A 22,225-nucleotide genomic window follows, 5' to 3' on the forward strand; every position below is an offset into this window, starting at 1 on the left:
ATGCATGAGATTTCTAGTAGGGTCAACTTGTGAGTAGGTAGACATGTAGGTGGGTACAGAGGCAAGTATATGCAGTTACATTGCAAGCAGGCCACATATAATAGTACCACTGCTGTGTATTGCAGATGATGCTGAAAGAGTGCTGGAAAATTGGCTTATGACCCCTATCTGCAACACCCAGACCATGGCAAATGTGGCATATAAACTACACATGTGGAGAGAGAATATGCTTCAGTGTATCTTTATCCAGCTGAATGGATAAATCTACTGACTTGCTGCATTCACTAGGGTACTGCAGCATCTACACAAGGCCAGCAGCCAAATATTTGTAGATATGCATGTTGCATAACATGACTAACAGAAACAGCAATAGCAGCAGAGAAACATCCTAGAAGAGACAACCATAATAGTTGGAGCAGTGGATGAGAAGCAGGGCTATCTGTAAAAGGATGAACAGGTAGCAGAGGTATACCAAGAAAGGCAACATAGGTGTAGTAGATTGTACAACTGGCAATGAGGTAGCATATGGTCCACAGCCAAGGACTATGATACAGGCAGCACAAAATAAAGTGATGCATGCATTATTACACCCATGACATGCAAGACCATGCATGGGCTGCCCATCTTGTATGTCACACATTACCTTTCCCAATCAGACTAAGTGATGGACTGAGCATAATCATCATCGCCACCACTGATCATGTGGAGGGGACCAGAGTGATAAGTAACAGGAAATGTTATCATATAGGCCAGGTAATGGGTGGTGGTTGGGGTAAGCAGGTTGTCAAGGGTCACATGCTCCAGTGTTGTTGAGCTGCTGTGTAGCAGACTTTGAGAATGGGCACTGTGATGACCTACAGTCCTGGGTCTCAATGCTGCCCATGGCTGGGATGATGTAAAACTATAGCAACTTGACTTGACCACTGACTCCAGTGATAGCCACAAGTAGATATGGTGTTTTGTCTGGCACAGGGGATATCAATGATGTACAGCCTTGGGACCAAGATCACATGACCAGGAAGGTATCCAAGTAATGGGGGCTAGGTAAGGTCAGTGACCACAAATATCAAACTAACAGGAATGTTTTCGCCTATGACCACTGACCAAAATGCTGTCTCAGGATTGATCTGTGCTATATATGTATGCTCAGCTATTGATGGACAACCTCATATCTGGATCCTCTCATGAATACAGACAGCATGTCATGTAGAAGGAGACCAGCCATGTGCTTCATGGATGCATCAATGGATGCAATGTTAGTAACATGTGACCTAAACAGCACCACCTGCTCCCTGTCTGTATACTCCATGTTACTGTGCAGACACTACAGGTTACCCTGAGGATATGCATGTGCTACATGTCTTCATGTAGACCACAAATCACATCTACCATCTCCACAGTGTCTGTGTCCAGATCACTGATCTGTATGTATACTTATTAATGTTAAGCATTGCACATAGGGCCAGGACAAACCTGAATTCATGTTGGCATTAGACTGCAAACTACTACTCCTCTCAATATGGGCATTTGTGTACACAACAGGTGCCATCATGGCTACAATCTAATGCTCAGCCTGGGTGGAATCGGTTACAAGATATCCTCCAAACATTGGTGGTGTTGGAGGTTTGCCCCCCATCCACAGAATCCTCATATGTGGGGGATGTGTGTGAGCCTTCCAGTGTTGGTGTTTCTGATAGTGCCACTATACCATTAGACAGTGTCATGTGCACAATGCCAACTACATCAGTAAGAGATGTGATCTGCTTATATCAGGCAACTATCAGGAGAACCTGTGAAAGAATAAAGATAAGATACCTATAGCAGCACTGAAATATACATCTGTACCCCACACTCCATTGTGGCAAGCATACTGTCAGGTGACACAATCTGTGACTAACATAAGGGCATATATATGTACATCTTATTGTACAGGGTGTTGCATTTGTGTCCTGGAGGGAAGATATGTAGAAGCTTCATGCTGTGCACAGTACAATATGGAATGTCTGAGCTATAACTATCCTACAGAGACCTGCATAATTGTTGCTGCCAGCCCATCTTCTGTATCCAAATTACCACTTGGTATAATGGCATATAGCTCTGCCCCTCCTCTCCAGGCAGGGACCATAGGACATCCTCTACTTCCTTATGTTGCTTTTGTGTTCAACCTCCTGTGGTGAATGTCCTTGGAAATGCCCCACATTTTGCTCTTTGCCAAACCTGTGGCAGAGTTCTGTTATGGCCACCTACAGCATTGAAATCTGACACCACTCTCTGTTACACCCAGTCTTTATAAATCTTCTTTCCTTTGCTCATGTTGCACATGTCATATGTGCAGATGGTCTGTAATACCATTTCATTCTCCTGGGTAGTGAAACTTTCCATTCACCACCTCTTACACAGGCCCCAGGCCTAGACCATACACCAGTGGGTTACCAAATCAATCAGGGTATGTGCATATCTGTCTGTGAATATCCTGTATGAATGTGTGTTGCTCTCCTCTTCCATTTTGTGGATATGTACCTATCTGCAGTTGTGATTATTCCCCCCTTTCCAATACCAACTGCAAAGAACATGCTATAATAGCTCACTTGCCTTATCAGAATATTGAACCCCTGTAATGTTCTGCACACCTTCTTTCGTGCTACAACATATGCTCATACTACTTAACCTCTTAGAGCAAGAATTGTGGACAAAGCTAAAATCAGGCCCAAAGGCCCAAAATCCGAGAGAGATTTAAAAAAAATGCTCTTATAAAATTAGAAAGTTGCTAGAACCGCAGATTTTACATTAGCATGCATTTTCCAATTGATATGAAGTCTGAAACTCAAATGCCTGTCATTATTTAGTGACTTCATTCTTAAATGATTTACCAGAAAAGCTACACATTTTATGAGGAAAATATCAAAACTAAGAAGTAAAAATGTGGACTTATTGTGAAATTCTGGATAGTTGAGAGGTATGCATCTGTTGCTATGCCTCCTTCTAAAAACAACAGCCATTGTGTCCTGGAAACCTTGTCCTGCTCTAGGTGCATAGAGGTCATGGCGTCCCCCAACAGCAGAGCATCACAGTGTCATGCCATGATGCTGTGTACCAACACCTACATGCCCTACTTCTTCTGTTTTACTGCTACTGCCATTCACTGTGGGTGCTGAGTACAGAGCAGGGGTGTATTATTAAACATCTTGTTTTCCTTTACTAAGCTTCTGTCAAAGTCTAGTTCCTTATTCTCTAAAGCTTGCCTTAATGTGGTCTCATGCAATATGGTGCCACCACTTTCTATTGTGCTAATAAGGGCCTTCACTGATGCAATTTATACATGGCCCCTTTGTATACCTTTAGGAATTCATATTATGTAACCATCTAATTCAAACAGAAATGTCTACTGAGTGTAGGAAGGTCATAGCACCACTTTATATATCACAGATGCAGTCCATTATTGAATACACTGCTGCATTTTGTAGCCTTTTGAACAAACCTCATAAAGGATCTTCAAATGATAAAAGGATTCTTTATTTAAAAAAAAAATCATACATTCACAAAAATGGCAGGAACTGACATTATAGTCTGATTCTTATAGGTTACTTTGGGTTGATCACTCCTTGATTTATAAGTCAGTATATATGGTCTAGTCCTATTTGAAAGTTTATGTTTGGAACTCACTGCTAGGGGAACTAACACTAGATTATGGAAAATAATACTTAAAATACATAACTATAATTAAAAAATATGAAAAATATATTACATATTGTCCTCCAGGATTATGGGCTAAGCTTCAGCGTACTAACAAAAAGGAGAAGTCTGTCATTAGCTTACTTCAGTAAATCCATGTGTGTGTGTGTGTGTGTGTGTGTGTGTGTGTGTGTGTGTGTGTGTGCTTGTGTGTGTGTGTGTGTGTGTGTGTGTGTGTGTGTGTGTGTGTATATATATATATATATATATATATATATATATATATATATATATATATATATACACACATATGTATATGCATATGTTTGGAGGGCAGAATGTTTACAATATATGTTAGTACCGTGTTTTGTTTCTGAACCTTATTTGCCAATTACACAGTATTTTGACTGCACAATATATTGATGGTATTAATTTTAAATAATTCTGTGGGGTAGGATCCTGCTATGTAGGTGAGTGACGGTGGAGTTATTCTTGGTTTGAATGGTCTGTAGCAATTTTTTTCCATGGAAATAATCAGTTGGGAGTAGGAGCCCTTCCATGGATTGTTCTTTCTCTAGCAAAGTGTCTTGGGTGTATGCATATGCCCACACAAATTGCCTCGTACTTTCTGTCAAGTAAAATTCACATTTTTCTTCTTTTTTTTTTTCCACATACTGTTTATATTAGAAAGAAACATAAAAACGAATAAAAAATACATGCCATGAACATGGTAAAAATAATGTTAATTGGTTAAATTGCAGTATCCTAAAATAATAGAACTATATATCATGTATGCCTACACCATTAGAGATTCAAGTGTCACATCTTCTGTCTCTCCTGTGGCTGTACTAAATATATGATTCTGCATGCAGTAATCTTCAGATGCAGAAAAAATCTGCTGAGTGGTATATTTATGTGCAGTCTTTTCTACATAAAGCACTTAAGTTCCACTTGTTTTACCATTTTCAACCCTGCAAGTTATAGCCGATATTCCTGAATATTACATTCATCTATGGAAAAAAAAACAAACAAACAAAAAACCCCCAAAACAACAACAATATTTACATGTAAAAGAAAGGATACATTTGCTGTGTCTATTATGCAGATCTTGTGAAGTAGAACAAATGTTATGCAGTTTAGCAAAATGAAAGAATAATGTCTTTATCCAGAGAGATAGGGAAAGTGCAACTTTTCAGTCTGATGTTTTCTTCAATTATCAAGGGATGCAATATTCATAAGCAGTGACAGGAAGCATAGTGGTGTCATGTTTTGTCACATTAATGCTCTAACAAAGTGTTGGGGGCAGGCTTCTTGGGGGGGGGGGGTGTCAGGAGAAGCATGGCTAGGAGTACCACAGCAGAGGATTGCCAGTGCAGTGTGCTGACCTTGGCACAGCAGACTGTGCCAATGAGTGATGAATCTTAAAAATCATTCATTATGTGCACATCAGCATAGTTTTGTTGAATGTCATTCAAATAGCATGATGTAAATGGGACACAGAGTTGGCAGCATATTATCTAACAAACATACATGCATAAAATCTGCAAAATATTCTCTGCTGCTACATACCTGCTTAACTAGGCCATGCCTACACAGGATCCTATACATAGCACAACATGGCATGCCACAAATGATATCATACACACTCTCTCACAGGACTTGACTAGGGTGAACCAGAACCAGATTAAACTTTAGGGTGGAAAAGGGGTACATCTATCATGTGTCCAATAACAAGATACTTATGAAGTGCAAGTTTCTTTGCTTGCTGATTATTTGGTACTTTTTATTATGTGGTAAACATAACAAAAAGTAGAATATGTAATTCATCTGGTAACAGTAGCCAAAAATGTTACTGCAACTAAGTGTCTTGCATGTTATGAAACTACTAAGATGTTATGTTAAGGAAACCTGGAAAAGATTTATGTGGAAATGTTAACATGATTGCATAAGATGTTAGATAGGCCAGTTAAGTAGTTGAAATAGTTATAATATGACTATACAAGAAAACCAACAAGTTCTCAGTGCTTATAAAACTGAAAATATTAAGGCCTATGGAGGGCACACAAACAATAATAAGTAGGTAAGTCACAATCGAAGAAAGCAACCATCTTCGGATGATGGAGGTAGTATATGAGGAGTAGAGGGGATTATCTAATTTAAAGGCCTGTATCCAAGTGGATGTTGGCTTAAAAGAAAAAGAAAAATATATTATGAGCACAAGGTGACATAAAATGAAACTATTCTATTTATTTATTGACATTTGATTACGGGGAAAGTTCGACTGGGTAGAAACCCATTTTCAGCAGAGGCCCATGGTTATTACAAAACATTTTAAGACCAATAATTTTACAGTCTTCAAAATAAAACAAAAACATCTGCACTTTAAATAATTATAAGAAATTAGACATAATATAAAACATTAATTAAGAATCAAGACAAGTTATATGACAATCATTTAATATTCAGAGTAATGTTAGATAGTTTGTATAGAAATTAAAGGTAAGTTTGTCTAATACAATCAGGAATTGCAAAATGAAGAGAGGGAAAACAGGCTTGTGGAATATTCAGAGAAAAAGGGAAGAGAATTTGATAGAAGTAAGAAAGTAAGTGAAGAAGGAAGAGTAAGAAGGTATAAAGAATGAAAAGGTACTTGTTCACATTTAGGGATATAGTTTATCCTGGTTTTCAGCAAGAACACAGACAGATTTTTAGCTAGGAAATATAAGATGGATGGCTAAAGGGAGATGGAAAGAAGAATTATTTCACTAAAAATGTGGTGAAATTTTTGAACAGACTTCCAGAAGAATTAATAGCTCAAACATAGTAAGGGAGTAATGTACTCCATGGTATACAGGTTTCAGCTTTCATTATACTGCAGATGACCTGGTTTAAACTAGCTGCCAGAGCACTAAAGGAGTGTACTGGATGGACATGGTAGTGAGAAGCCAATGCTGGCTCACCTGTCACTGGACATGGGACATGGCAGAGCCCTGTTATAAGAGCACCACATGGAGGGGAAGCCTATAAATACAAACTCCTGTACTAATGTTTCGGGGAAACTGGATGCTCATCAAGAAGTTGCACAGTGCTCTAGCTGAAGAGAAACATTCATCCAGACTACTTCAGTGCAGTGCACTGCATCATATGGGATGGGTGTTAGGCATATTCAAAGATCTCTGTTGCTCACTGGATGACAACACCATTTCCTGGCTGTTACCTTCTTCTCCCTATTTTCTAGGACATACGATACTGGGGGAAGAATAGGATGACAGGGGATGGTTTTGGGGATAAGGAACAAAAACTATAAAAATGTAATGATATTAAAAAATGCATAGGGTAGTCATGACACCTTTTTAAAACCATTAATGAATTAGAAACTGCTCTAATAAATAGATGGCCCATGTAGTACTCAACTGCAGTCCAAACTTGTCATTGTGTGTTAGATGTTCAAGCATTTTCCTAACCACCATCAAAATGTACGTTTCCACAAATGGGGAAATAAGGAAAGCCTGCAAAAGTGCAAGAAAGGCCAATGTGATGTGCATAAATATATTTATGAGGTGTATCTAACCCAGGCTGCTGCTAGGGTTTTTGAAACTATATGCTATCTTCCAGACTGCCCCCCCCCCCCACTACCACATCTGACTCTCAGAATCTAGTATTTAGTTACAGTTTGCTGCTGTGACAATCTACACTCACTATTGCAGCCAGAAATGCTTGATTTGTTTATAAATCTCTTTTGATGCAACCCCCAGTAAAACTATCTGTTGTTCTGAGGTACATACAAAAAAAAACCTCATAATACAAGTCTCTAATTGAATAACTAATAACATGTCAATTTATATACTTGTTGGTAGGTTAGAGTTTTGTGCTAAAATGTTGCCCCCTCAGAGACTAATTTGTGTACTGTGGCTTGCATGGTATGCCTGTTTATGTCAATGTTTCAAACTGTAAACATTTTAATCTCATATAAGCATTATTTCATGGAAGGAGTGCTCAAACACAACTTCATGATTTATTCCCCAAACAAACTGGTGCAAATGCTTATTAAGTGGGTAAAATAAATATTTAGTACCACCTCAGTCCAGTCGGATTTTAATAACTGTTTTATTTTAGAATAATTGTTACTAGCACTGGCCGCTTTTATGAGAATGAATGCAGTTTCATAGAGTGGGCCATATTGGAGAATACAAGACTTTCTATGAGTCATAAGCCCTGTGGTTGAGTGTACGTGCACACACGTGCACACACACACACACACACACACACACACACACACACACACACACACACACACACACACACACACACACGTGCATGTGTGTGCGCGTGTATGTCTACAAAATCAGCATTTATCTTTAATGCACCACTTTAGAAAAATATATTTAAATAAAAAGATGGTTGCTATACTAACGTCACATGAAACAATGTGATCTATTATCCATTGTCATACAACATCACTACTGCTAAATGCCATTAGCACTCTCTTGCCTGTCCAGGCACCTTGTCTATCCAGGTTGCCACAGTTTGGGGTAGGAAGTGTCTATTAACTGGGAGGAGACATGACATCTTATTTTGCATGCATATATGTCTCTTGTGCTGGGTGTAAGGCATTCATGATTCCTAACCAAAATCATGCAGATTGTGGATTCTTGTTGAACTTGTAAAGACCACATCTGCAACCCTTAGAACTGCAATTGTGAAAGTGCAAAAAAGGAAATATGTAATAAGTATGAGGCAGGCAGTACTTCAGAGTACTCCTCTCACTACAAGGTGCAGTGATGTCAAAATTCATAGAGGGTGCAGGGGCCCACAAAGAACACTTTAATGGCATTACAGAGACAGATTTGCGAGTCACTATGATCATTTTATATTTACATTTTATTTTTTATAATTGTAGGACTCGCAGTTACTTATTACACACTTTCAATCAGTAGATGCAATCTGGATGTATAATATTTATCATAGTGCTTCCATATGTTTATTTCACTGCACGACTTCAAAACAATTCCGTTACTACAGTTGTAATGTAGGCTGGTGGCTAATGGAAATCAAGTAAAACAACTTAAATTTGAATGCCAATAACCATTTACAGAATTAAACAGCATAACACTGAAGTCCATAGAAAACTTTTTTTTCTGATTTTTGCCCACTAGATTAAAGATTAATAAACTACATTAACAGCATAGCATAGAAAATATATAACTACATAAAATATTGCAACCGATTACTGCAAAGTGTTCAAAGTGAATGTAAAATTGTCTTCCAAAAGCCAACTTGTCTGTTTTTATTGTTTATTTATTTATTGATTGATTGACATTTGATTAATGGGAAAATCCAACTGCGTAGAAGCCCACTTTCAGCAGCGGCCTGGGGAGAAAAGCTTCAAATTATTACAAAACATTTTGAGTACAATACTTTTACAATCTTCAAAAATAAAACAAAAACATCTGCAGTTTAAATAATTATAACAAATTAAACATAAAAAAAATTAATTAAGAATCAATACAAGGTATATGTCAATCATTTAATATTTAGAGAAATTTTAGACAGTTTCTAGAGAAACTAAAGGTAAGTTAGTCTAATACAAATAGGAATTGCAATATGAAGTGTGGGAAAAAAATGGCTTATTGTACATTTAGAGAGGAAGTCAGGGAAGAGAATTAGGTAGCAGTAACAAAGTAAGTGAAGAAGGGAGAGTAAGAAGGAATAATGAATGAAAAGGTACTTGTTCACATTTAGGGATATAGTTTATCCTGGTTTTGAGCAAGAACAGATCCAGATTTTAGCTAGGAATTGTTTCAGAGTGGTTTTGAAAGATGGCATGGAGGGAAGAGACATGATGAATACAGGTAAGGAGTTCCAGGCAATGCCCAGCAGATTTGCTAGGATGGTAGACAGGAGTTTTTGGTCACTGGATCTCAATAACTGACTGGAAACATAGTAGTGCAGAATTTATTTAGTACTTGGCAGGCAGATGGATGCTGGATAATTTTTAGGGGGAAAGAACCTGTGTATATGTTAGTTGATGTGGCAATTCTAACTAATTTTTGCTTTTCAGTGCTATACAGTGGTGGCTTCTGAAAGGAGTATGTGCTGTAAATTTAGCAACTTTGTTATAGCATTGTTCAAGTTTAAATTTTTGCGATTCCTGGAGGTTAGTGAGGATGGAAGCACCATAAAGAAGAGTGGAGAGGAGATAAGTTGTGGTAAGTGTAGTTTTAGTTGGGTCAGTGAGAAAGTTTTTGGCTCTGTAAAGCATCCCTAGTTTTTGATGAGTTTTTCTTATGCAATTTTGTATATGCAGATCAAACGTAAAACTATCATCCACAGTCACCTCTGATAGTTTGCTCTGAAAAGTGACTTCAATAGTTGTGTATAGAGAGGACTTTAAATTTTGTTTTCTCTTGAGAGAGGGATTTTGGGGCAAAAAAGTAGTAGTTTAATCTTTTTTTGGTTTGAACATGAGTTGTGAGCTATGAAGCTATGTTTCAGTGGTTGTTAAAGTTTCCTGAGTAATTTTTTGGAGGTGTACAATGTTGCAAGATGTGGAAATGAGAGTGGAATCATCTATGTATTGTATTATGGTGGCTTGTTGTGTGGAAGTATAGAGGCTGTTGGTGAAAATGTTAAAGAAGAGGGAACCAAGGATAGAGCCTTGTGGTACACTGGTGGTGACTGGGAGGTAAGGAGAGAGTGTAGAGGGCCAATTTACTGACTTATACCTATTGGACAGGTAGCGTTTGAACCACAGAAGTGTGGGCTGAAAGAGATCATTTGAGGACGTTTGAAGGAGAAGTTTGCTATGACAAACTGTGTCAAAGGCTTTAGACAAGTCTAGAAATAATGAAGAAACTAGTGTGCAATTATCTGTAGCTTTATTGACAGTATCTATACAGGTTAGAAGGACAGTGCTAGTACTATGGGAAGGATGTAAGCCATGTTGTTTATGGGATAGGAGTTCTTCCTACAGAAGATAGTCTAGATAGATAGTCTAGCAATTGTTTTAGAATACATTTGTCAAGTATTTTGGTGAGGCGAGATAAGATTGCTATAGGTCTAAAGTTATTAATGTCTGTTTGACTTCCTTCTTTGTGCAGTGGGATAATGTGTGACTATTTCCAGAGAGAGTTATTGTTTTATGAAGGTATTGTATACCTACTTTAAAGTTTTTCTTACTGTGTATATTTCAGCTCTCTTACACATAACTATTACATTTCATGTGTATTTAATAGTTAATTAGTTTGATCACAGCCTTCAGGCCTCACAGCCATCAAGGAACATTGAGTTTTCAAGAAATGGTTCAAATGCTTTGTCATCAGCTCAAGCATCTTAAGTTTGATTTAAAAGTCTCCAGATTTTTGGACCACCATATCCACAGCAGCATCTTATTCCAACGTTTTGTCATTGTTACCATAACATATGAATTCCTAGCACAGTAGCTTCCTAATTTTGACACAAGTTTCATATTGTAGTGCCTAAAAGTCTTTGGACAGCTAAAGACTTGTATTTCATACTTAGCTATCATTAAATATTTTATATGTCAGTATCAGTTTATCCCAAATGTGCCTGTAGCAGAAAGTGTTCCATCTAGCCATGTAATCTAAGAATCTTAATGATAGAATTCTCTATATATTTTCTCTGGACATCTTCTAAAACTCTTAATTGAGGTTTAGTGTATGTGTAAAATATGTTATTATACTCAATAATGTAACTGTTGTAAGTTATATACACCATAACCAAGCATTTCTTGTGTCTACTTGAAAGATTTCTTAAAGTAACCCATATATTTCATTGCTTTAGTACTGATAGCCCTGACATGATAGTTAAATGATGAATCAGATGCACTAGTATTGCTAAATTCTTTATATTTCTTAGCCTCTTTTATTAATAAGCCTGTCAAACAGATGAGAATTTCATTTGAGAAACACATGATTTTGCAGTTATCCAGGATAAATTTTAGTTCAGTATCTTGTGCCTACTACTTACTAATCATACACAGGAATTCATTAAGATTATTGGCGTCAGATTTATTTTTTATTAAAAAAAAAAAAATTGCAATCATTGGGATATATTTGGACCGAAAATTGGGTGTTGCTTGAAATACTAGAAAAAAAAGGTTAAACTGCATTGGGCCTAAAATCAATCCTTGAGGAGCACCAGATGTTACAAGCAGAAAATCTGAATAAACTTTTTTTTTAAACAAGAAACATCTTTATTAAATTATCAATTATGGTATAGGCAATCATTCATTTATATAAATGAAAACATACCATACTGACATAATATTAGTTTATGTATCTTCACAAAGTGCTGTTTGTCAGCTAACCAGTTCATATCTATCTAACAATACAACAGTTAATCAGCTAATGTTAGATTCAAGTAAGTGTTTGTGAATGAACTAGAATGACAGACAGTCAAAGACTTTGACCAGGTCTAAAACATCATGCCTGGAGACAAACTCATATCCAGAGCCATTGTTATTTGATCACTTAAGCATACTAAGTTAGTCATAGTAGATGTTTCCTTTAGGAAACTGTGTTGGGCACTATACAATCTGTTAATGTGAAGTTATGTATTAGTTCTAGTAGACATCTTTCAAAGCACTTACCTACCTGAGATGTCAAACTAATAGGTCTAAAATTACTAATGATATCTTTCCTGTCCTTTTTATGTACAGGGATAATACAGGATAGCTTCCAATTATAAGCTATGATGCAGTTTAACAGTAATTTATTAAAAAAAATCATAAAATGAGTATAAGAATCTGTTTCTAGTAGGAGGCACTAGATATTTTATCTGGACACATAGATGACATTTTCTTAGATTTGGAGAAGAAATTCCTAGTAAAGGAATCTGAAAAAAAAGAGGACAAGACCCTGTAAAAGTTTATTTCTTCTGTAATCGGACCAGAAGAACCACAATTTTGACTTACAGTAGAATAATATTTATTAAGCTCACATGCTGTATTATAAGCATCGGTTAATATTACATCATTATTCAACAGGCTGTGGTATGAGCATCAGGTAATATTACAGCATTATTCAACAGCCTGTAGTATAAGCATCAGGTAATATTACATCATTATTCAACAACCTAGAGTATAAGTATCAGTTAATATTACATCATTATTCAACAGCCTATTGTATAAGCATCAGTTAATATTACATCATTATTCAACAGCCTATTTTATAAGCATCAGGCAATATTACATCATTAATCTACAGCCTGTGGTATAAGCATCAGGTAGTATTACATCATTATTCAACAGCCTATAGTATAAGCATCAGTTAATATTACATCATTATTCAACAGCCTATTTTATAAGCATCAGGCAATATTACATCATTAATCTACAGCCTGTGGTATAAGCATCAGGTAGTATTGCATCATTATTCAACAGCCTATAGTATAAGCATCAGTTAATATTACATCATTATTCAACAGACTGTAGAATAAGCATCAGGCAATATTACATCATTATTCAGTAGCCTGTAGTATAACCATCAGGTAATATTACATCATTATTCAACAGCCTATAGTATAAGCATCAGTTAATATTACATCATTATTCAAAATAACTTCAATAGATGATGCCCTTGTAGCCAATGAGTTAGGGGTCACCACAGTGGAACTCCAGTCCGCTAATAATTGGCAGTAGATTTTTTATGGTGCTGAGTTGCCAGCCCGATGCTCAAACTTTAGCGAAGGCACGCCCCTTCACGCATGTCTTTCGGAGGCCACTCGACCGCGGGGAGGACATGCAGACTCCACACAGAAGGCACTCCAGCCGTGAATCGAACAGGAGAACCTATTGCTGTGAGGCAACACCGCTATGCTGTACCACGGAGGATAGCCAATGAGTTAATATAGTTGTAAAATGCTTTTTCTATTTATGGATTTACTAATCAATTTATTTTCGTAGTGAATCTCAGCTGATATTATTTCTGATTTTAATTTTTTACAAGTTGAGTTAAAGATTTCTTATTTACAATAGTAGGAAACCTTGTTGGGTTTTGAGGTGTCTTTTTTTTTCTTTCTGTATTACCTTATGACAGACTTATTCCCCCATGCAGGAAATGGATTGTTAACATTTTCTAAACAAACAGATTCATTAACACAGCTACTCAATAGGGGACAAAGAGTACCCGTATTTCTTACTCTGAGAGATTTAATATGTAAGACCAGTCTGCATTGGAAATGTAAGTAAAAAGGTTTACAATAATCTGTTTGACATACAGTATAAATTTTACTATGAAAGGCACTGCTTACATTTAGTTCTATAGTGAGAACAATGCAGGGGACATATCACTCTTAAGCCTTGTATTTTATGTGGAATATCAGCTATGATTAGATCTAAAATATTATTGTCCCACATGTTACTAGAAACCAATTGTGTTAGTCCATAAAAAGAGATAATGTTAACTCAAAACATGAGTTAGTTGACATGGAGTTGCACTATGTCAGGGTAATTAAGGTCACCTAAAAGTGAAATAGTTTTCTTATTCTCAAAGCAATTTACTAAATTTTTCAAGTAATCCCAGTGCTCTCTAATAAACATACTTGGAGTATGATAGCTTAAAACTATGTAGATGATATTATTGTGATTAGGATCCAAGATTTTTATAACAATTGTTGCATAAATCATTGCAGCTTTTACAAGACATGAAAGCAAGCTTTTGTATACCCATAAAGTCACTTCTCCACCATTAAATTTTACCCTTAGGCATTCATATTTGATGAAGTCTTTTACATGAAAATAAGTGGAGTTCCATGATTCAGTGATACCAATAATTAGAAAACTTCTTTAGCTATTAGGCAAGTAAGTTCAACAAATATGTTACTCATGCTTCATGCACTGCAAAATAAACAGTTGATAGTTCTATCAAGAGGTCTGCCACTTTTATCTGGTTTACTAGTTTGTCATATAAAAACAATTTCCAAAATTTTACTGACAATGTAAGTGACACCATACAGATTAAGATGTGACCCTTCCCTAACAAGCATTTTCCAGTTATAAATACATTCTTCCCAGTAAGTAATAAGCTTGATGTTATACACAAGTGCATCTGTCTTAACCAAATCTTAAAGGTATGTGCTTTATGAAATATGTAGTCAGTACACAAGGTTAATGGAATGATTTCACTAAGGACAAACTCCACATTTAAACTTTCTAGGCACTCTATCCTATCTAGGATAGTATTTTCCATATGGTTAAGAGGGGTGTATCTCAAATCATTAGTTCCTGCATGAAGAACAAGTATGTCATATCTAAACTGTGCTGACATCAGTGTTAATTGTTTTCTTATAACTCAACATAACATACAAGATGAAGAAATTCAGGGCTGGATAAAATGAGAAAATGAAGGGCTAGAGTGTGTGTGTGTGTGTGTGTGTGTGTGTGTGTGTGTGTGTGTGTGTGTGTGTGTGTGTGTGTGTGTGTGTGTGTGTGTGTGTGTGTGTGTGTGTGTGTGTGTGTGTGTGTGTGTGTGTATAAGGGGCAATTGAAACACCTGCTCTTCTTAGATACAGAATACAAAAATACAAGAGCAGCAGTAACAGCCTAATTGTGGTGTGAATGCCACAGAATTATAAATGGAAAAGTAACCAGATTTGAAGTGGACTATGGAAAGTGAATTAATAAGGTTACTTCCGAGACTCAGAATCTTCCATTTTTGGACCTCCTTATCCAGATCAGGATTTTCTTCCATAGTTTTTCAGGCTATCTTGGATTGGAAGGGGCCTATCTGCACTTTTGTGAGAGATTTGTGTTTGATTCGCACCTGACTGGTAAAGGGAGGCCAGTCTAGGGCTTGGAATAAGCATCCTCATTGGTCCTTTTGAATTTTGTTAGAGTTTTTTTCAAGTTTTAACTTCTGGTATTAAGGCCCTGCATCTGAACAGGTTTCTACTTGTTTGTACCGAGCTGAACTGCGGTAGCCTACCAGCCACAACTCTGAGCTGAGATACCAGATGACCAGAGGCTACTGAGCTTTCAAAAACCATAAGTTGGCTTTTCTTTACTTATTTATACTATTTACTGCACTTTTTATTGCCTGCCACCTACCTTTATACTGTATTTGTTTACTGTGTAATAAAATACTCTGCTATACTGCAATTGCCTGCTGCACTGTGCCTGTAAAAACAAATTTTATTGCTGTTTTCACTGTTTAGCAAACTTTTTTGTAGTTTCCACTGTTTGCTAAGTATTTACTGGTATTTTATCACTGTGTTAAAGCTATCTGTTCTGCCTGCTCTGGTTTTCCCACCAAGCGTTACATAATTAATTGATTTGTTAACTGTTTAAATCATTCCTTAGAGCTCCCTAGTTGATTTTCTGCTGTTTTAAATGTTTTTTAGTGTCTCACTGCTATTTTTCTGCTGTGTTAAATATTGTTTAGTATTTCCCACTGAAACTAGGGCAGCTAGTAGCTGTAGTATAGTCCAGATCCAGGCCTGCTGCTTCTGGAACTGTTTCTAGTGGTTCATTTGTTGTGAGCATGTTTTTCCAGCCATCTTGGATTGGAAGGGGGCTATCTGCACTTTTATGAGAGAATTGTGTTTGATTGGCACCTGACTGGTAAAGGGAGGCCAGTCTAGGGCTTGGAATATGCATCCTCATTCGTCCTTTTGAATTTTGTTAGAGGTTTTTTTTTCAAGTTTTAGCTTCTGGTATTTAGACTCTGCATCTGAGAAGGTTTCTGCTTGTTTGCACTTCGCTCAGCACCGTGCACTGTCATTTGTGTGCCAAAGCTGGACAGCCAAATTCAACAAATTTTCCCTTAAAACCCAGGCAGAAATATCCATTCACTGAGCTCCTCCGTGATCATTTCTGAAAAGCCACCCCTAGTGACAACTGTCTTCAACCTAGTATTATGGACAGTTGGACTACCCTTGTTTCTCCTACCAACCTTGTTGACTTGGGTCTCTTGAGGCAGTGTAGCAATTGCCTCATGTACACAAACAACCATGTACTAATAATGCAGTCTAGTACAGAGTGCAAGAGATGTATTTACACCAAGAATCTTGAATCTATGGTTTCTCTCACTCAAAACAGTAACACAGAGAAGGCTGTCAACTCACCCACCACTACATATTCACATAGTACCACTATTCGTACACATACCACTACTCATATACATAGTACGCATTAAACACGTAAATCCACATAAGCAGAGGTTCTCTCAAAAAACTTACCAAAACACCAGAGATCTCCAAAACACAAGTCTGCTACACTAACACAGTCTCCAAAGAACCCATGACACATAACAACATCAGTGTCTCATCCACCAAGCCTGTAAAGCATAACACTCAAAAAACAAGTTTTCTTGTAATTGGAAACTCAGTAGTGAGACACACGGATGTCCCACACACCAGATTGGACAAGGAGAAAGTCACTGTCAGCTGTTTGTCTGGTGCCAGGATTCACCAAATCACTCATACACTCAGGTCTCTCAGCAACAAGTACCGTTATGACTCTCATAGTTAATGTTGGTGTGAATGACCTGAGATGTACCTCACTGGACTATGTGAAGAGAGACATGGTCGAGCTCTCTGAGTATGTAACCCAGGCAGGTATGTCCCTAGCCGTGAGAAGCGTAATACCCTCATCTAGAACAGTGTCACAGTATAAACAAAAAATGATTGATTTCAATTATTTGCTTAGTTTTGGTCTCATTCCAAGAGGATCCAGTTCCTGTCTGCCTGGGAAGCCATGGTTGACAAACCTCACTGCTCTGCCAGAGAAGGTTTGCACCTAGCACCCCTAGGCTTTCAGTTGCTGGCAAATGCTCTTGCCTTCTCCATAGTGCCTTTTTAGGCAAGGTCTTGAAACCAACATTACTGATGTGAAATTAACCAATCAGTACAAAATAAGGGTCATGCTGCTAAACACTAGGAGCTTAAACCAAATACTGCACTACCTGGAAGCACTTCTATCACTAGAAGATGTAGATATCTGTGCAGTCACAGAAACCTGCTTCAAGGCTTCAGAGACTACCCTGGCCCTGCAAGGCTACAATGCCTTCCACACCTTTAAACTGCAAAATGAATGTGTGAAAACCAAAGGAGGTGGTGTTTCAGTCTATATTAGACATAAAGTCACCTCATGTCTAGTTAGACCGGATAACTCCATGGAATTACTCTAGGTCCAGGTTATGGTAGGTAAGACCCCTATTCAAGTTCTAGTCAGTTATAGATTCCACTCCATGGGTCATGACATCCATGAAGCCTAATTAACCAAACTGAAGACAATCCACATTTTACCGAGCACACTAGTTATGGGGGATTTCAGTTATCCCACCATCATCTGGGAAGCATACTCTAGCCCAAACTCGCTAGCATAAAAGTTCATTGACTTTGTGAATTCAAATACCCTGGAGCAAATTGTCCATACCCTGACAAGATGGACAAACGTATTAGATCTGCTCCTCATTAACATGACAAACAGATGCACTGCAGCAACTGTCAGACCCTCATTAGTTAAATCTGACCACAAATCAGTCACCTTCAAGCTGACAGTAACACCAGAAGTCACAAAGGATGAAATCAGACTAAAAAACCTCACCAAGGCAAACTATACCCTCCTAGGTGAAGGTATAAATGCATTCCAAGTCCCAACACAAGTTAAAAGTGGTAACTATGCCATGGCATACACTAAAGCCCTGTACATTTACTTGCATAAATGTATAAACTTGGCTGTACCAGATAGAATCAAAGCCAGAGCCCCAAATAAAATCAAGCTGACAGGGTGGACTTCCAGCATCAACAAACTCTGCAATAAAAAGTTGCTGTCCAAGAAAACAAAGACAAGGACCCAGCAATGGAAGGCACCCTCTTCAGCCTTAACAGGCAAATAAGACAACTTGCCAAATCCTTCAAGAGCTCCTTTGAGAGAAACATAGCAAGTACTGCCAAGGATAACCATAAGGCCTTTTACACTATGTACGTAACCTAAAGGGTAGGACCGAAGCATATACAAAACTAGTGGCTAATGGTATCACACACATACACTGACCCCACAGAGATAGTGAACCTGCTAGCAGATAGGTTTGGTGAAAATTTCACTCCCTTATCCCCTCCTAACTTACAACAAATCCTCCTCCAACCCCCCCCCCCACCTTACATATCTGAAGAGTAGGTCCTCAAAGCCCTGTCTAAGGCATAGAACATGGCCTCTATGAGACCAGATGACTTCCTAGGCTATCTTCTAAACAGGCTAAAACATGAACTAGCATCACCTCTAAGTACCCTTTTCAGTCATAGCCTAACCACAGGCTTTGCTTATGTAGAATAGAAAACAGCTACAGTTATTCCCCTCCACAAAGGTGGCCTAGCAACAAACTCAGGGAATTACAGATCCATAAGCCTGACCAGCTTCATCTGTAGGGCCATGGAACATATCATTATGGACCTCAAAAATAAAGACATAGATAACCTTCAAACCCTGGAACCTACCCAATTTGGCTTCGTGAAGGGCAGATCCTGCCTGTTGAATCTGGTGGATTTCTTTGAAAGTGTGACCAAGGCCATTGATGAGGGCAAATCTGTGCGCACAGTGTACCTTGACTTCGCAACGACTTTCGACACAATCCTACACTCAGGCACTACTGATAAACGTAGCAAACTGAATGTAAACCCCTTTGTTGTAAGATGGGTTGCCAACTGGCTCACAAATCAGACACACACTATCAAAGTGGGTGACTCTACATCAAACAGCAGACTTGTTACTAGTGGAGTGCCACAGGGGTCAGTGCTGGGTCCCCTACTGTTTGGTATATACTTCTTAGAAGTTCAGGTCAAAACTAAAGGGTTGTGGCTGACCAAGTTTGCAGATGACTGCAACTAGGTGCAATCATTAAATCCCCAAATGATGTCAGTATACTCCAGGAGGGACTCACACATACCGGTGACTGGTGTGTTAGTCAAGGTCTCAAACATAATGCAAAGAAATGCATCATTATTTCTGTCAGCACAAACAATGTCCCTTCACACTATGAAATGGTAAGAGACCTGGGATCACAGTTTGACCCCGACCTTAACTTTGAGCACTACATGTCTACTGTTGTAAGGAAAGCTTTTCACATAGCTCACTTGATTAGTAAAGGTTTCACCTTTAGAGCAAAAGAAGTTATAACCCCCTTATACTCGGCACTTATCCAGCCCAAAATTGAGTTTAAGATCCCATTCGGTATGTACCGTACTAAGCACCTACAGCAATTAGAGAGACCTCAGAGGTTTCTACAAAGAAGATCAAGGGCGTCCAGCTTGTGCCTTATACAGACCAACTAAATTCCCTGTCACTATACTCTGTATCATATAGACTTCTTACGGGAGACTTATCCCTGGCCTATAGAGCACCCGAAGTCCCAAACCTAATGAACTTACTGCATATCCATAAATCAAATGGGTCTAGTACTACCCATTCCAGGGACTTTAATATGGCATGTGACTTAAATAGGACATGCTGGAGGGACAGATTTATCTCCCGGTGACTGCCACGTCTTTGGAACAGGCTACCATTTCATGTGAAACAGAGCACGTCTATGACACTGTTCAGGAGGAACCTGGATAAGTGGATGGGGCACCATAAATTCCTACCAGGGATAGTACCCACAACTCTCCTGCACATGGGGACTCATCACTAAATGCAATCTTGGGTATTGACTAGTACTTCTATGGCATTACATTGGGTTGAAATGGCTAGGCTTAAAATTACCTCCGGGTTGATAGCCTAGTAATCTCCTATGATCCTATGACTGCAACATATGGATTTCTAGTAGTAGAGCTTCCTACTTTTGACACAAATTTCATATTATAATGTCTAAAAGTCTTTGGACAGTAGTTGTAATACTGGGTCTAACTGGTCCAACATTGATGGCTGCTTATTTCTTTGTGTCTGCAGGGGTGAGATAGCACACTGAGAAATGAATGCCTCAGGGATAACTAAGTGATTATTTCCACAACTGAAAAACTCGTTGCCTTGTACTTCCTGCCTGTCCACCATGATGTGTATCCACCATGACTCAACTCTGGAACTGTTACCACAACTGCTGACATTTTCCCATTCTTGGCAATAGACATGTGAACTAGTCATAAGCCAGTAAGGAAGTAAGCAGCATTTTTTCCCCAGAAGAGTGCAGTTTAGTGAATGTTTAGTGTTATACTGTGCATGCAGCAAGTGGCCTTGTACAGGAAAGTAAAATAAAGTGAGCAGAGCTTGGGCCTCTCAGTTGTTTTCTTGTGTCTGTTAAACCACTGTGGTTTGTGTTTTGCTCTTAACCCCTAAGGTTTTAGTGACATTGGAGCCACAAATGCCAAACTTCTGGGCCCAGGCACTCACATGTAGCAGCTCTTGCTATAGTACAAGTAGTGCTTGGTGGGCCAAAGTATCCTACAGCTGCCATTTTTCTTTCTTAGTACATTGTGTTGTCTACAGAAGGTGGCAGCTGTACAATGGCACATAGTGCCTCCTTTACCTGGTGATGGGAGGTGGCACTGGCCACAACCTCCCACCCTTCTGCTCTTACTCTTGCAGTACTCATGCCTATAGATCAGCTACAGTCAGACGCAGTGTAGCTAAGTCTTCATGACTCTGTGCTAAAGTGCTGATTAATGGCAGGTTGCTTTAACAGTGAGCACCTCTGTGAATTGGGGAAGCACAGCAAATTTATAAATTTCCTCTCACTTAATACAGTCTAGTGACATTCACCATTTGCTTTTTAACCATACAGTACACTCCATGTTACTAATATAGCAGCCTGTATCATCCCAAATTATCTGTCTTCTAGCTTTGAGTTGATCCCATTATGTTCATGTTGAGGCAAAGTTGTCTGTTGATTCCTTACAGCACATGTTAATATAGGTCATTTAACAACGAACATGTATTTTTTATATACATCTTTTTATAATACATGTAGAAGCATGGAGTGCTACATAAATTTTGAGCAATGTTAGTAGAAAAGACGTGCTGCTGTAAATGTGTCAGAACTTGGATACATAACAATTAATGCATAACAGATTAATTAAGGTGTTTACTTTGCCAAACAAGTTTGTGCTTACATTGATTTACAATGTAAGCATTATATTAAACAGTTATGTCTGAAAAAAAATCAAAATAGTTGTTGAAATATTAAGATGAAATCATAACCTCAATACATTTCAGGGAAACTCTTTGTACAGGCCTGGAATGAGACAGGGACCATCACAGTACAATATAGTTTACAAACGGAAGGGCATTACCACCACATGGACTTTGGAAGGAGGATTAAGGGTATAATGTTAAGATAGGAACCAAAAGTTAGTACTTCAGTTACCCCCTGGAAAAGTGTATGATTACCCCTTAGATAAGTGTATGATTACCCCCTGGATAAGTGTGGGTGTAACATGGTTAATGTGAACTCATCCAAGAGTGAGACCAGAGGTTTGGAATTACTCTAATTCTTTCCAGGAGGTGGAAGATTGCAAAGTCTGTTCATTTTGCTCCAATCACTTTCAATAGTTTGGCGGGGAGACCGGGGGCTTTGATTACTGACAATATGATTGTGTGGTGGTG

Source organism: Protopterus annectens, chromosome 5.part1, assembly GCF_019279795.1.
Source record: "Protopterus annectens isolate FY-2018-M chromosome 5.part1, PAN1.0, whole genome shotgun sequence".
Lineage (NCBI taxonomy): Eukaryota > Metazoa > Chordata > Ceratodontiformes > Protopteridae > Protopterus > Protopterus annectens.